The sequence below is a fragment of the Lepisosteus oculatus genome, chromosome 16, assembly GCF_040954835.1.
Source record: "Lepisosteus oculatus isolate fLepOcu1 chromosome 16, fLepOcu1.hap2, whole genome shotgun sequence".
NCBI lineage: Eukaryota > Metazoa > Chordata > Actinopteri > Semionotiformes > Lepisosteidae > Lepisosteus > Lepisosteus oculatus.
In genome coordinates this window covers 19,334,026-19,345,784 of record NC_090711.1, presented here as the reverse complement: position 1 = coordinate 19,345,784, position 11,759 = coordinate 19,334,026, and the positions used below count along the sequence as shown (strand labels likewise).

The following is an 11,759-nucleotide window of genomic DNA, read 5'->3' as shown; positions in this document are numbered from 1 at the left end:
TTCCAATAATTGGACCGGAAGCCAGAATCCCCTAATTCAAAGGATGCTAAAACCAAATGGTCAGAAAACCACACAGGATCGGCTGTTAAATTAACTTTTTTAGCCTTAAGGGAAGAAAAAACATAATCCAGTCTTCTGCAGTGACCCCTACTGTTTTGCCAGGTGAAGTTTCTAAAACCACTATTAAAATCCTTAAAGACATCCAAAAGATGGAATTTCTCCACCAAATCCTTAAGACTTCCCACTCCCCCTCCTTGTGGTCCGATAAATCAATGTTAAACCCCCCCCCCCCATTACAATCTCTCTCTTTGTAAAAAGCCAAGGCTCCAGATCTTTTATAAAGGTTGCTTGGAGGGCCCTCTCAGCGGGGGCATACACACCAATCAGACGCACCCTAACAGACCACCAACTTCTGTCGACCACCAGAAGGCACAACTGAGGTTATTTCAGTAGCCTGAAACCCCTGGTCTCCACACATAATTCCACCACCAGTCGAGTGGACGCCCCCCACACTCCACCACGAGGCACCTTTCTTCCACTCATCTGCAAACTTCACTACATCGCTAGGACCTTCCAGATGTACCTCCTTCAAAAAGCAGAAGGCTGGGTTCAAGTCACTCAAATAGCTAAAAACAGCATGCCTTTTAACATCACTCCTTAATCCACGAACATTACTTGAACAGATTTCATTTACATAGTTAATCTTTCTTCCCCAGCAAGTCTGCGAACAAAGTATTATAACCGGGACTTCCCACCCCACTTTCCCCACTGGGTGTCTGGAACGGCCCAGGTGTCACTGGGGAAATAGCCTCAAGGTCGAATAATCCCTCAGGGTCTGTAACCCCACTAGGGGCCAGCGTCCCACCAGTCCCTGAAATGTCCGTACTAGAGTCAATCAAAGATCCCTCAACTGGACCGTCCTCCACTTCTCCTCCAGCATCTGGCGGGTCGGGGGGAACTCGCTCCTTCTCATGCTCCACCTCCGTCTCCTCTCTCTCTTCACCGCCCGGATCCATCTTCTCCCTCTCAGGCTCCTTGGGCTGCGGGTCCTCTGTTTCCTCACTGGAATCTTTGCTTTCTTCAGACCTTTCACCTTCATTGTCCATGTCATAATCACTAACCACCTCATCCCTCTCACCAACCATAGGGACTTCGTTCTCCACTTCTGAACTCTCAGGGTCTGTCGAGTCCCCATCCTCTTCAGAGTGCTCGCCCTCCTCCGAGGATGGTGATGCTTCCTTTGACCTCTTCTCTTCAAGCCCAGTGCAGTCCTCTTCGTAGGCTTCCCGATTTCTTTTCTTCTTTCTCCGTTTCCCTGTAACTGTCGCCCAACCTTGTCCCGACGAACCCTCTCCTTCCGGACTCATAGGCGTCTCAGCAACCATCTGGGCTTCCAGGGAGGACCTTTGATGACCCGTTTCCTCTTCTTTTCCAGACCTCTGCAGTGCTTGTCTCTGCCCCAGTGCGGACGTTCCCTCCTCAGGATCTTCTCTCCGGTGGTCAGCCTCTGCCAGGTAAGTTCCACCTTCTTTGGATCTTCCGAAACCATCTACAGGCTCTGTCGGGTGTTCCGCTGCCCCGTCATCAAGGCCCGACTCCTGAGTCTTCCAGTTATCCGTCTCTGGGATGCTGCCCTCTATTGGTTTCTCTTGACAATCAGGTAGTATTGTCGATTGTTCCATTCTCTTGTCCCTTCGTTCGGTGGCAACAGCTGCAAAGCTACGCTCCTTTCTGGGGCACGTCCTGTAGGAATGATCCGAAACCCCACACAGATTGCACATGAAAGCGTTACGGCAAGCAGCGGCCACATGTCCAAGCTCCCCACATCTTTTACACATGTCGGTGACACAGTCCACAAAAAAATGGGTTGTCCGGGGTAGAGCAGGTATCCTCTGTATGGACCAATACTGAAATTGGCCGGCGGGGTTATCAGACCGCCCTCTACCTTGTCATTCGGGCGGAATCTGGTATATAAACTTTTACCAGTCCAAACCTTCTCGTTGTCTATTACTCTATGCCCTTCTCCTTGCACATCAACAAACCTTCGCAGGAAGGTAAGTATATCAGCCTCAGGCACCCGCGGACTAAACATATGAAGCGTCAAAGTCTTTAAATCTCTTTGCAAAAAGAGGCTCTATGCAAAATCTGTTTAGCGGTTCCTCCTCCAATAATTGAGCTCTGCTCCAAACCCTGGCGCATTCCACATCCAAAATGAGTGTCAAATCAAAAATACATTTTCCTTGAAAGTTTTGCAGGCACAAAATGTCCCATCTCTCAATACCAAGAGCCTTAAATAATACATCCCTCTCAAATCTTCCTCTAACCATCCACTCTGCCCGCTCTTCCACGATCTTCAATACAAAGCGCACCGTGCCCCTCATTATCCCATCATGGGACAGAGGGCGCCCGGTCGCCACCACCGAAGGCCACTCACCACCAAAGGACGTCATCTGGGAGCCCCACCTTCACCCCCTGGGCTTCACCCAGAGCGATTCCAGTGGTGGCTCTTAGCTGTGCTCTCGCCGCCTCCCAGTCGACTGGTCTCCTCCTCTCCCAGTAGTGCCTCCTTCGCCGCTGCTTGCTCCGCTCTCACGCCACTCGCCTTCTCTCCTCCAATCCCGACCTTCTGACACAGACTTCCAGCTGCAGTCAAGCCACGTACTAGTTATCTTGGCCAAAAGGCCGAGAAGCGATGCCCGATGCAGGCCGACGCCTCGGGAGCCCGGTCCGCACGCGGCTACCGGCCGCCCGAACTCCGCTCTCCCCATCTCTTGCCTGCCTGGTTGCTCGCCTGCCTGCCCGTCAGTCCCAGACGGGGGCCCTGCTCTTCGATCTCCTGTCAATGGCCCGACAACGACCGCAGCCGCAGGGGGGCGCCAGCCGGCCGGCCTCCTTAGCTTAGGCCCCTCCCACCAGCAGCAGCCGTGCCGAGCGAGCTGCAAGCGAAAGCGGACCGTCGGCACCTGCGGGCAGAGGCAAGGGGCAGCGCTCTAAGTTTTTTGGAGGGAAAATGCCCGGCTGTCGAAAGGGGCCCGTCTGCAAGGACACACACACACACGCAAGGAAGGCTCCCGGAGGCGCTGCAATACCGGACCGATGTGTGGAGAGGACGGAGCAAGCTCCTGATCCAGCTCCCTGTTCCAAAAATCCATTTAATATGTGGTCCCTCGATGGGGGACATATCAGATATTAAACTGATAAGAACAGATTTTTTTTATTTTTAAATAAAAATCTATTCATTAATCAAAACCCAATCACGCCACACTCACACTACCCTACTCCTAACTCACATTCCTAATACAAACAACTCCTTCCATCGTTCTCTCACAGCAGCAAACCCCCACTTCTGCACATCCCACTTCACTTTATTCGCAATATCGTTTCTCACACGCCATTATTTCTCGTTTCTCTTGCCAAACATACACTTTAACTAAGCTAATCAACAGCCATACCAAAAACCGTAGCTACTGCGATTCGGACACGGACGGTTAAACATGGCGGCAAATCAGACACCCAGATTTGGTGGGGGGGGGGGGGGGGGGGCGTTTTCTCGCCTCCATAACTAAAATGCCAAATAGGAGTGGCTTAAGCGACATACACAGTCGTGTAACTGACAGTTTGAGGTAGCCTATCGTGTAAATTTCGCTTTGTTGCTGATAGGTTAAGCTTTCGAAACTCTGCCCCAAAGTCATGTGACTGATTTTTCGCCCTGTTTCGTTGGTTAAACGCAATGATCACAAGCACCACCATGGTAACTGGGATGTGTAGTTTTTAATTCCGTTTGAATTATAACTGTACGTACTGTCTTCGTATTTGGCCAGGGCTTTAAAGAGAGGGCGCGCCAAAAAAATTCGGTGCCGTCGTCTCCGCTTTAAAGGTACCCCCGTCGCGGAAGAATTCGATCTCGGGACGTTTGCCCAGCGTACTAAAACCTTATAGTCCATTGTTAACAACTGGACCGGCCTCCAGTTTCCAAGGCAAGTTTTATCCCCTTTCTTATACAACAAGGACAATACCCCGGTCCTCATGGTTACACCCAATTGTCCCCCTTCAAGAATTTCCTTATAAACATCAAAGAGAGCATACTTAATTAAAGGCCAAAAGGCCTCGTAAAATTCTTTTGGGAGTCCATCCATTCCTGGCACTTTTTTTTTATTCAAGCTAAATAAAGCCTGCTCTACCTCTTCTAAAGTTAATTCCTTTTCTAAAACCTCTCTACTTCCTTCTCCTATTCTTAATTGAAGCTTATTTAAAAACCCTTCAGTGTTTCCCACTATTAAGTCTTTCTTAAAGAGATCTTTGTAATAACTGGTAGCCTCCCTTACCATCTCCAGTGGGTCCTCAGTGACACTCCCATCATTCCCCCGTACACCATCAAAGTTCATCTTCTTTTGGTCTTTCCTTATTGCTTTAAATAAGGCTGAGGAGTTACCCTCCCCCACCTCTAAGACATCACACTTTGATTTAAACAAAAACCTTTTTGCTTTTTCCTTATACAAGCACTTCAAATCGTTTTTAGCTTTTAAAATTTCCACTCTCTCCACATGCATGCCACCATTCTTCCTTTCATACAAATCATTCAATCTTTGTTGTAATTTAACAAACTCCTCCTTTTCCTTATTCCTCCTTTTCCTGCAATATCGGATTGATATGCTCTTTATCCTCTTTTTTGTATTTTCCCACCATCTTATTGCTGATTCAAACAAGCATTTCCTGACTTCCCATTTTTTCCAATTTGTCTCTATTATGTTTTTATACTCCTCTTCCACCAGAATTTCAGTGTTTAATTTCCAAAACCCTGGCCCAAAACTAATCTTTCCACCATCCAGCTCTACTTTAACCACATCATGGTCCGAGAAATATGCTGGTATGATCTTCAAAGTACTCACTTTAAAATATGGAGATAGCAAGATGTAATCTAGCCTTTTCTCCTTACCTTGGCTATTACTCCACGTGGGACGCCCTCTTCCACCGTCGATCTGCTTTGCGCTATCTTTCAAGTCGTAGTTTTCAAAAAGAGACAGGAGCTTCTTGGCTCCTTTCGTCTTACACCCATCCAAGTCTTCATTAAGATCTCCCCCTAAAAAAATTCTTTTGTTTGTCATAAACCAGGGCTCTAACTCCTGAAAAAAATCCCTTCTCAACCTTTTTTGCGCTGGGGCATATACATTAATTAGTCTTAGCTTTTCCTTCCCTAACTGGCCATCTACTACAAGTATTCTTCCGGGTGTTACCACAAAATGATTCGTTAGTTTAAAAAAACTATTACTAATAAGAATACCCACTCCTGCAGAGTGTACTCCTCCTATGCTCCATTTCGAGAAACCTTCCCCCCATTCTTTGGTAAATCTCTTACTATCCTCCTCACTTTTCACATGGGCTTCCTGTAAAAAGTAGAAATCTGCCTTTAAACTTTTGAGGAAATCGAAGACAGCAATCCTCTTGCTGTGCCCTCTCAGACCTCTTACATTTATGGTGCATACAGATAAATTATCCATTTGGGCTGTTTAATGTATCTACCTCACTAAAACCTTCTGCCTCGAAAACTGGTTCTGGAGTTTGACCTTCTACTGAACTAATTGGACTCATATTAATAAAGGAAGAGATACTTAATCCTTCCAGAGAATGTGTCTCTAAGCTTGTCTCTTCTACGAAAGATCTGGATAGCTCCTCCCCCTCTCCTCCTCCTTTGTCTTCCTCCCCCTCATTAACCTTATCCAATTCTAACCCCTTCTCCTCCCCCTTGTCCCCTTCCTTAGCTAAACCGCCGATTGCCTCACCTTGAACATTAACAGTTTGAAGGGATGAGTCGAAATCAATAAGCCAGGGCATCTCCTCCTCCTTGCTTCTTTTCCCTTCAATAAAATCACTGTCCTCACTAGAGACTGGTCTTTCACGTTTCTGAGCGTCCCCTGTGGGCTCAGGAATCTTTGGTCTCTGGGACACCTTCTTTTTCTTTCTACCCTTTCCTTTGTCTTGCATGTTTTTGGTCCTGTCTTTGTTAGCTTTCCCAGCCACAACACCCGACACACCACAATCACTCTCACTACCATCTCCATCCTCACTCATCACACCCTCACCTTCGTCCGCCTCCCCACCTGGCAACCTTCTCATAACATTACTACACCCCTCCCCCTCATCAAGATCTACAAGAGCACTGTACCTATTTTCTTGACACAATTGTACTCCCCCCAAGCCCCTCCCAGTCAATCTTTTCCTCCACGTCTGCATTATTGTCCAGCCTCCCTGCTCCTCTTGTCCTTCTGCCACTGTCCTGCTGTTTTCTTCCGGGATGCGTGATTCACCTGCTCTGTAGGATGTTGATGGGTCATCATCTCTCGTTGCTCTTACGGCTGGTCTAATCATCTGCTCCTTTCCCGCAGGTCTTCCTCCCTCTTGGGGTCCCCCAGACCGTCGCCAGGCATCCGCCGCACCACCACCTGTGTCCTTGGCAGGTACGTTTTTCTCTTTGACTATATCAGCAAAACTTCTGGCTCTTTTTGGACAGTCTTTAAATACATGCCCTGTAGCCCCACAAAGATTACACATTAGGGCGCTATTACAATCCTTCGCCAGGTGGCCAATCTTTCCGCACCTCCTACATGCTACTTCTCTGCATTCAGTCTGAAAATGTCCGTGCCCGCCACAGTTCCGACACGTTAATGGTTGACCGGGATAATACATGTAACCGCGGTTTGCTCCAATGGAGAAGAAGGCGGGCGGATGTAACAGTCCCCCTTCTGCCCCGGGGTTAGACCTCAGGCGCACTGCATATGACCTTTTCCCTGTCCAGTATCCTTCGGCATCGATTATCTTCCTGCCTGCCCCCTGTACGTCAACAAACCGCCTCAAAAAAGTCATAATGTCCTCCTCTAGCACACGAGGGTTGAACAAATGCACAGTCAGAGTGCGTAATTCTCTTGCAAATTGTGGCTCAATATGAAACTTATCAAGAGGTGCCTGATCTTTTAAACTTTGAGTCTTGGCCCAAAACTCGTCGCAAAGATTACTAGAATGCAGAGTAATATCGTACGTGCCTTTCCAGTAAAAATCCTGCAGGCATAACACGTTCTCCTTCTTCACGCCCAAGATCTTGCCCAAAATGGCCTTCTCGAAGACACTCCTGACCATCCAACCTTCTCTATCTCCTTCCACTTTCAAGACAAAGCGCACCGTGTCCTTCATTTGTCCCTCACGGGACAATGAAGGTCCGGTCGCCATCCCCGACGCCATCCTACCGGTTGTAGATGTCATCTGGGAGCCCTACCTTCACCCCCTGGGCTCAACCCAGAGCGATTCCAGTGGTGGCTCAATGGTGTTCCCCGCTGATGTTCCTCCAAAGACTGGTCTCCTCCACCGGTAGCGTCTCCTTCCCTCCAAGTCGTCTCCCCAGCAGCCGTCCACCGCTCCGCCGGCGCCGCCCTTCCCGTACTTCTGGCAAGCCGTCAGACCGCGGTCAAGCCACGTATCCTCAGATCTTGGCCAAAAGGCCGAGAAGCGATGCCGGACGCCAGCTTTGGGCGGGTGCGCGGGCGTCCGGCTGGCGCGCAGCGGCGCAGGCCGACGCCTCAGGAGCCCGGTCCGCACGCGGCTGCCGGCCTCCCGGACTCCGCTCTCCCCCTCTCTTGCCTGCCTGCTTGCTCGCCTGCCTGCTCGCCAGTCCCGGGCGGGGGCCCTGCTCTTGGATCTCCTGTCAACGGCCCGACAACGACCGCAGCCGCAGGGGGCGCCAGCCGGCCGGCCTCCTTAGCTTAGGCCCCTCCCAACAGCAGCAGCTGTGCCAAGCGAGCTGCAAGCGAAAGCGGACCATCGGCACCTGCGGGCAGAGGCAAGGGGCAGCGCTCTCTCGGGAGGGACGGGGACAGACCGAGACCGAGACCGAGACCTGCCGGAAAAAAAAGGAAGAAAAGGCGTATATACTAAGTTTTTTGGAGGGAAACCGCCCAGCTGTCGAAAGGGGCCCGCCTGCGAGGACGGACACACACACACACACGGACACAAAAGCCACGCCTGCCTCCCTGGGAAAAGGCTGAAAAACCTAAGTTTTTTGGAGGGAAAACGCACGGGAGCCGAAAAGGGGGCCGGCCTGCTTGCCCTGAGAGTCGAGACGCGGGAAAGCGCACAGAGGGAGCACGGGAACGGAGACGGGGAGGGGGAGAGAGAGACACACAGATGGACGAGAGACGGGACCCGAGAAGAAGGAGCTCCAGTCCGCTTCGCTCGCTCGCTCGCTACCTAAGTCTGTCTTTTCACCGCTGAGAGAAGGTGGTGCACCGCTCCCGGAGGCGCTGCAATACCGGGCCGATGCGTGGAGAGGACGGAGCAAGCTCCTGATCCAGCTCCCTGTTCCAAAAATCCGTTTAATATGTGGTCCCCTGATGGGGGACGTATCAGATATTAAACTGATAAGAACAGATTTTTTTTTTAAAAATAAAATCTATTCGTTAATCAAAGCCCAATCATACCACACTCACGCTACCCTACTCCTAACTCACATCCCTAACACAAACAACTCCTTCCATCGTTCTCTCGCAGCAGCAAACCCCCATTTCTGCACGTCCCACTTCACTCTGTTCGCAATATCGTTTCTCACTCGCCACACCACCGTACCCACCGTACCATGCACACCATGTTTCACTAACTCACTCCTGTCTTGCCAGACATACACTTTAACTAAGCTAATCAACAGCCATACCAAAAATCTTCCATTCCAGCCTTTAACACCCTTCACCCCCCTTAGCACCGTGACATAAGTTAACCGTTCTGTTGTGAAAAAAGAAGGCATCCACCTTGTGCACTCCCCCCACACCTTTTGCGTAAAGTCACACTCCCAAAACACATGCTTCACCGACTCTTCCTTGTTACACTGCAGACGGGGACAGTTCTTTTGCTTTGACAGGCCATGCTTACACAAAACCTCCCTGACAGCCAGCCTGCCCCAAACACACAGCCAATTCAAATCACACAGTCTGTTGTCAAGGTGCTTCGGCTGTACGGACAGCCAAATCTCCCAGGACACTCCCACCACTGCCACGCTGTTGTCATTCTTCAATGCTTTATACATCAGCGGATGATCCAACGAGGTAAGTCCCTCCTTTACTGTCGGGTGTACCTTCAGCCAATGCATTGCGTGCTTGTAGTGCCATGGCAGCTTTTCGGCCTTTGGCGTGGTGTTAGACCATTTTACCAGGTGTCTCATCGTGTGCGAGAGCCACAGTTGAACAAAAAAGTAACACATATGCACCGGGCCTCCATGCAACACCGTGCATAGGCTGGCAACAAAGATGCAACCCCTCTTTGATGGTAGATCTGGAACCCCTCTACCTCCTTCCTCTACAGGCCTGTACATATCAGTTATCTTTATATATTCATATTTTTGCCCCCACACAAAGGCAAACGCAGTACGGACCAGTTCCTTCCGCATTCTTGCTGGCAAAGGGTACACTACGGCCAGATGGAACAATAGCAACATAACTTCAGTCTTTAAAATCATAACCTTCCCAAGAAAGGATAGTGTTCGGTGTTGCCACAACCCTAGCTTTTGCGCCACCTTTTTCATTTTCCTTTCCCAGTTGAGACGCACAGCCTCCTCAGGGTAAAACAATACGCCCAAGATCTTAATCGGGTCCTGCACCACTGTCAATCCACCGATTAGCGTCCCTCTTGTTCCGCCAGATGCCCCAATACTTGATGGAACTCTTGTTCCTATTTAGTATAGCCCCTAGCCCCTTTTCAAACTCTTGGGCTATGTTCAAAACCTGCAACAGGCTGTCCTCCGTGCTTAGGAACAAAGTAATGTCATCAGCGTAAGTGTAACCTTAGCCTGTTTGTCCTTACTTCCTGGTACCAGAATGCCTTGCACTTGTGGGTCTTCTCGAATGTGATCCAAAAAGGGCTCTACATCCAGACATAAAGCAAAGGGGACAAGAGGCACCCTTGCCTCGCGCAACACGTCACCAGGATACCACCTCCTACCCATCCATTAATGCTGACCCTTGACTCCACATTCCTGTATAATGTTCGGATCCATTCGATGATTTTCACGCTGAGCCCATTCTTGCCAGTATCTCCCACAAGGCAGCGTGGTGGACCCTGTCAAAGGCCTTATTCTGATCTAAATTAACCATCATCAGAGGCAATCGCCTGTCACTCACCCACTCCGTGACGTCTCTGATCAGCTGTAGGTTCCAGGCCAGCCTCCTGCCAGCCACTGCACACGTTTTCTCCTCTCGCACCAAAAGGGCCATGATGTTCCTGAGCCTCTTACTCACCAATCTAGCAAGGATCTTATAATCTGTGCACAGCAACTTCAAGGGTCTCCAATTATCGAGACTGATATACAAGAAGGGTGACAAGGCCAGTGTCAGGAGTGTCAGGAACCCATCTCACCGTGTTCTACAATCTCAGTATAGACTTGTAGTAAAAAAGGTTCCAACTGTGTCCAAAAGATGATATAAAATTCAACTGGCAGGCCGTTGATTCCGGGAACAGTCCCCTTCCATAAGCCTAACATGGCATCCTTAATTTCCTGAGCTGTAACAGGGCAGTCCACTCCTTGCTCTACTGTGTCCCGAAAACGTACCTGAGACAATCTGCTCCGTACCTCCTTGTCCACTGTTTTTTCAGTAAAAAGAGCCTCATAGTAACAAGTAGCACATTCAAGCAAGTCCGAAATGTCCTCAGCCGCCTTCCCATTCTTAATCACTAATTTCTCTATATAAGTCCTTTCCTGCTGTGCTCTAACCATACCAAAAAACTGATGTACATTGCTCATCCTCCTCCATCTGAATGCCCCTAAATCTAAATAAAAAATCTTTAGCCCGTTGTAACCATTTAGCAGGTGTCCCAGCAAACGATGGATCTTCATTTGGTACTCCTTGTCACCCAGAACCGATCTGTTTAACTTCCAGTATCCCAGATTAAAACCTCTTTGTTTCACTTTAAAGGACACTGTAACCAAACAGTGATCTGAAAACCACGTCGGCTTGACCAACCTACTTTGAATCTCCAATGACAAGGTATGGAAAATGTAATCCAGCCTTCTCAACACACCTTGATGGTTATCCCACGTGTGAAGCTTATCTACAAAAACATCCTTTAATTTAAAATCCTTAATCTCTGAAAGTGCACTAACCCCACCACCCTGTGTTTCCTCTAGATCAATATTAAAATCGCCACCCACCACCAACCCTCTATTAGTAAAAAGCACTGACTCCAAGTCTTTTAGGAAACCACACTGCATTCTTCTGTCTGCATATATCCCAACTACCTTCAAGGGCATATCACCCCATCTTCCATCCACCACTAGGAGTCTTCCAGGAACTATCACCCTAATTTCTTGTGACACAAACACCGGGGAACCACAAAGTATGCCGACCCCAGAAGAATGTATCCCTCTGGCACTCCACCAAGATCTTCCTACCTTCCATTCTTTCTGAAATGAGGGGGCATCCATGTGTCCCCCTAAATGCACCTCCTGAAGAAAACAAAAATCCAACCTGCTATTTGCTATGTCCTCAAATACAGCACAACGTTTTTTCCTATTCCTCAAACCTCTTACATTTATTGTTCCTACAGAGAGGGTCATGATGTGCTAGATGAGCCCTCACTGTCCATGTCAATTTCCGAGGCAGCCGACGATGGACTAATGGATCCGAAATCACAGCCTGGGCTGTCCCCAGGGTGATGGGTCCCAGCAGCATCTCCTTGCTCCATCCCTGTGTCAGAGGACCTGCCCGGTGTAGCCGGCAGGCATACTG

General features: G+C 49.2%; 2 pseudogenes; both read right to left on the bottom strand.

The window, feature by feature from the left end:
- Positions 1-3,060: 3,060 nt before the first annotated feature.
- On the bottom strand, positions 3,061-3,236 carry LOC138223510 (U2 spliceosomal RNA; annotated as a pseudogene).
- Positions 3,237-8,263: 5,027 nt separating this feature from the next.
- Positions 8,264-8,441, bottom strand: LOC138223384 (U2 spliceosomal RNA; annotated as a pseudogene).
- Positions 8,442-11,759: the final 3,318 nt, after the last annotated feature.